Here is a 6,000-nt window from a genome sequence, read left to right as displayed (position 1 = left end):
AGCTTCAACCCGTGGTAATTTTGTGACGTGAGTTTACGTCCAAGTGAATTTTTTATTTATAAACAATTTGGGTTTTGGTTTATTCTAAGTGTGAGAAACACTCAAGTGTATGAAGGATTATAAACTTTGGGTTTGATTCTAAGATTATAGTAAAATTATTTACTGCTGGCTCTCCCATGAATGTAAGTATCAATACTCGGACCGAACCACGTAAATCTCTAGTATCTTTATTATTTCTCGTTTATTTCTTTAGTACTCGGACCGAACCACGTAAATCTCTAGTATCTTTATTATTTCTCGTTTATTTCTCTAGTACTGGACCAAACCACGTAAATTTCTAGTGTCTTTATTATTTCTCGTTTATTTCTCTAGAGTTTTCGCATTAACGTAAATTATAAAATCTTGTCATTTCCGGGTATTATATTTACAACAATTGGTATTAGAGCTTGGGATTAGTTTTTTTTTTTATTGTGATTTGAAGCTTTTGCTTGTCTAATTATTATTTAGAAATTATATTATTGCAATTATGTTTAAGAGGAAATCTGAAATTGAAAAGTTTAATGAGAGAACAACTTTAGGTTATGGAGCATCAAGATGTGGGCGTTATTGGCAACCCAAGGTTTGGCCAAAGGCACTGGATGGTGAAGATGAATTGCCGATTATAATGAAAGCCTTTGAGAGGATAAGGTTATGGAGCTAATGGAAAGAGCTAATGAAAAGAGTGAAGAGCACAATCATGTTGAATTTATCGGATGAGGTTTTAATAGAGGTGGCCGAGGAGAAGGATGCCACAACATTATGGGCAAAGCTTCACTCTATATAAAGAAAGGTTTGAACAATCGTCTATACATATTGAAGATTTCAATTTAGATATACTTAAGGTACGTCTATTAGAACTCAACTAGATGAATTTAATAAACTCATCATGGATCTGAAGAATATCGATAAGATACTTGATAATGAAGAACAAGGCATGATATTGGTAGCTTCTTTGCCAGAGTCATGGGAATACTTTACTGATTCACTGTTGCAATGGCATCCTACAATTACCTTGGAAGAGGTAAAGTCCATCTTGTTCTTTAAAGAGTAGTAGGGAAAGTTGCGAGATGATGGTCTAGCACAAGGAGTAGTGGAAGCATTGACGATTCGGGGTACAGAACAACATCGAGGGCCTATTAATAGCAGAGATAAAAACAGATTGAAATCACGCAATAGAAAGTCCAAAAGACGTGTGAAGTGCTTTGAGTGTCATGAGAAGGGACACATCAAGAGAAATTGTTTGAAGCGGAGGAATAAAAGTGATAAGCAAAATGCCACAATTAATGTGGCGAATATTATCGAGGGGAGCACTAGTGATGCAAAAGCTATTTTATGTGTAACTACTAGTTCGTCAGGAGACGAATGGGTGTTAGATTCGGGGTATTCTTATCATATGACACCTCATAAGAACTGACTTACTACTTACCAGGCTACAGATGGAGGTAGAGTTCTTTTGGGGAATAATGCAATCTACAAGGCTGTGGAGATAAGGACAATTCGAATTCGGATGCACGATGAGGTGATGCGCACATTGATAGATGTGAGGCATGTACCGGAGCTCAAGAAGAATCTTATTTCTCTCGGGATACTCGACGACATCGGGTATAAGTACACCGCTGAAGGTGGAGTATTGAAGATATCTCGAGGTGCCATGACAGTGATAAAGGGGAAGAAAGTGAATACCATTTATCATCTACTAGGAGAAACTGTGATTGGAACCACTGCAGTTTTATCAGGTGAGTCAAACTCTAATTTGACTTAGTTATGGTGTATGCGTTTATGGCATATGAGTGAAGCAAGTATGACGATGTTGAGTGAACGGGATTGTTGAAGGGTCAAAAGACAGGGAAACTAAACTTATGTGAGTACTACATCTTTGAGAAGTAACACCGAGTTAAGTTTACTACAATTGTCCATTCGATTAGGCAACCAGTTGAATACATTTATTCAGACATCTGGGGGTCGTCTTCAGTTCCTTCGCAATGAGGTGCATGATATATGTCGACATTTATCGATGATTATTTAAGGAATGTATGAATATACTTTCTGAAGCACAAATATGATATGTTCGGTCATTCAAGAAATTTAAGGCATTGATTAAAAAGTAGTTAGATAAACAAATTAAGTGCCCGAGGGCCAATAATGGCATGGAGTTATATGGTAAAGATTTTAATGAGTTTTACGAAAAAGAATAGATTGTGAGACACCACGTAATACTTTAGACATCACAGCAGAATGGCATTGTAGAATGGAAGAACAGAACTTTGCTTGAGCGAGCTCAATACATACTTTCGTGTGCAGGACTTGGCAAGGAATTTTGGGCTAAAGCAGTTAACATGGCATGTTACTTGGTTAATTGATCTCCATCATCTAGTATCGAGTAAAAGACTCCTGAGGAAGTATGGTTGGGGAAACCTATTGATTACTCTCGATTGTGTATATTGTATGCTCATGTGAGTGATGGTAAGCTTGAGCTGAAAGCGGAAAAGTGCATATTTCTAGGTTATGCATATGGGGTGAAAGGCTACAGGCTGTGGTGCACTGATCCTAGATCACTTGGTTTTCTAATCAGCGGAAATGTGATCTTTGACGAGACTGCAATACTTCAACAGAGGAGCTCCGTAACATAACCATCATTGAGCAGACAGATCATGGTGTCATTAGTGAGGTGGAGTTTCAGATGGAGTCTCTAGAAACCTTGAAAGTAATAGAAGTTAAAATTATAGATGAGGCCGCAATTTCTAAAGTCATTAATAGTGAACAACCAACAAAGTCGCAGCATACTATAGTTGTAGACAAATAAAGGAGGCAAATTAGATCACCAATACGTTACAGTTATACAGATATTACTTATGCATTGATTATAAATGATGAGATTGAGACAGATGAGCCTTCGTCTTATTCTGAAGTAATGGCTAGTTCAGAGTCGTCATAGTGGCTAGGGGCTATGAGTGAAGAGATGGAATTACTCCATCGAAATTAGATATGGGAGCTAGTCAAAGTACCCAAGAGCCAGAAGATTGTCGGAAGTCAATGGGTCTTTAAATGGAAAGAGGGCATTCTTGATGTCGAGGCAACAAGGTATAAGGCGAGATTTGTGGTGAAGGGATATATATAGCATGAAGGCATTGACTACAATGAGGTGTTCTCTCATGTGGTAAGACATACTTATATTCGTGTTTTACTTGCCTTAGTTGCTTCGTAAGATCTCGAGTTAGAGTAACTAGATGTGAAAACAATGTTTCTTCATGGTGAGTTGGAGAAGCGAATTTACATGAGGCAACCTAAGGGATTTGTCATTTTGAGTAAGGAAGATCACGTTTGTTTATTAAAGAAATTTGATTATGGGTTGAAACAATCTCTTAGACAGTGATATAAGCGTTTTGATGTTTTCATGACTAGTCAAGACGAAAAGTCAAACGGATAGCTATGCTTACTTTAGGAGATTAGTTTATAGTTCTTTGATTTATCTATTACTCTATGTTGATAATATGCCAATAGTAACTAAAAATATGTCCGATATTAATGTGCTGGTGAAGCAGTTAAATGATGAATTTGAGATTAAAGATTTATGTGCTATAAAGAAAATATTGGGTATGGAATTTTGCATGACGGGGCTGTAGGAGTTTTACGTCTATCTCAGAAGAAATATATTAAGAAGATTGTAACATATTTTAATATGCAGTTAGCAAAATTAGTAAGTATACCTTTAGCAAAACACTTTAAATTTTTAAATAAATTATCACCGCAAACTGAGAAGAAGGAGAAGCATATGTCTCGTGTTCCTTATTTCACAAGTTATAGGCGTAATTAGTTGTTATATGAAGCGTCCTAGTAAAACTTATTCGAAAGTTGTAAAGTGAATTCTCAGATATTTGAAGGAGACAACATATGTAGGTATAGTGTACCAGAGGGATAGTAATGGTAGTGAGACCACTGATATTGTGGATTCGAATCACGCTGGTGACTTGGATGATTATAAGTCTTTAGCAAGGTACGTATTTATACTAGCAGATTGTGCAATAGTTGGAAAGCGTCCTTATAGGATTACGTTGTCTTATTTTCATCTAAGACAAAGTACATCGCACTAATTGTAGCGAAAGAGGCGATATGGTTACGAAATTTGCTCTCGAACTTTGGATTAGAACAGAAAAGTGTTGACATACATTGTGATTACCAATATGCGATATATTTAGTATAAAATACAAATATCATGAGCGAACAAAGCATATCAATATTAGGTACCACTTCATTCGAGATGTCTTAGTTAAGGGTAATGTTATTGTCAAAAATATCATTATAACAAATAACCCAAGAGACATGATAACTAAGTCTGTTCCTTTGGCAAAGCTCAAGCTCTGCTTTGAGCTCTATTGACGTCTATGGAGAGTGAGTGTCCATTAGGGCATTAGGAGAGCAGCATAGACGATAAGCACTATAACTTGACTTCAAACATCGAGCCAAGGTAGAGAATTGTTAAATTAATGTCTCGAGTTTGAATTCGAATAACGATTTGTTAGCCGAACTTGTTAATAAAGATTTCCCAAGTAGATTACAAATCGGATGAGGTTCTTCTTTTGTTGGACTCCTTATAGCTGCACAAAGGAGGTAATAAAATAAAATAAAATAAAGGAGCAAAAGGTTTCTTCTTTTATCTATAGGAGCCGAATCCTTAAAGGTTATCCACGATGGGGGCCAAAGTCAGAGTTTTGACTTTGGACACACAATATACAAAAGGTATGTACTTTTAGCTAGAAAAAGAAAAAAAAAAAGACATGAAACCCTATGAAGTAGAAGGAGCAGCACGTCCAGAAAGGCTGCTTGAGAGAGGAGCCACTGCACAAGCCACACAATCAAGAAAAGGAGAACGCGAAGCAATATCTACGTGGAGAAAAAAAAATACAGACGCTAAAGTTCTTGTTTTCGGTGTAGATAGAGCATTTTATTTTGAGCTTGAACACACAGTGGTTTTGTAACGTGAGTTTACGTCCAAATGAGTTATTGATTTATAAACACTTTGGGTTTGGGTTTAATTTAAGTGCAGGAAACATTCGAGCATAGGAGCAATTGTAAACTTTGATTCTCCGATTATAAAAGATTATTTGCCGTTAGCTTTCTTTGTAGACGTAACTACCAATACTCTTACCGAATTACGTAAATCTCTGATGCCTTTATTATTTATCGTTTATTTCTTTGAAATTTTCGCATTGACGTAAATTATAAGATTCTATCATTTCCACGTATTATATTTACAACAGATCAAATCTGAAGCACTCTTGTGTTAGAACTGCCATTGTGACCGGGATGTCTCTTCACCATCACCTGGGAGTTGCAACCACCTCATGGGTCGCCAACGACCATTATGAAGGATTGTAGAGCAAGATTCACCATAAGTTCGATCAAGAACAAGAGAGTGTGTGTCTCTGAGGCGTAGGGTGATTCCATGAGAATTGTTACTATTGTACAATGGTTAACTAGGAAAGCGTAGTTATGGTTGTGATTCTTTATTGAACTTTAGGGCGCAAACATGGCCAGAACAACACCGTCGTTTCTATTTTTTCTTTTTTTTTTTATCCCTTTTAAATTTTCGGTATCCAAACTCTTCCCACCCCCAAAAGGCCAAATAATAAATTAACTAATAATTTATATATTTGATAAGGTTTTGCAATAAATCCGAAACAAAGATAATGTTGTGGCACCGGACGATAGATCTGGAGAATCTACAGTACCAGGGATGGGTGTTTCAAAGTAAATACTTCTAACATGCCATCCGTCAGTTGTGTACTTGAACTAATTTGTCTGTATAAATAAAGCTAAGACATCCAAGGAATCTTTTTCACCAAATACCCAAAAGTGAGACAAATCTTGTCCTCACATGTCAGGAAGTGAATGACATGTTATTGTAAATGGTTCTTGAAAAAGGTGACTCCTTTTCAGCATCAGCATAGACTTCGATGGGTC

The sequence above is a fragment of the Eucalyptus grandis genome, chromosome 8, assembly GCF_016545825.1.
Source record: "Eucalyptus grandis isolate ANBG69807.140 chromosome 8, ASM1654582v1, whole genome shotgun sequence".
NCBI lineage: Eukaryota > Viridiplantae > Streptophyta > Magnoliopsida > Myrtales > Myrtaceae > Eucalyptus > Eucalyptus grandis.
The sequence above is the reverse complement of the archived record's forward strand: the minus strand, read 5'-3'. Positions refer to the sequence as shown.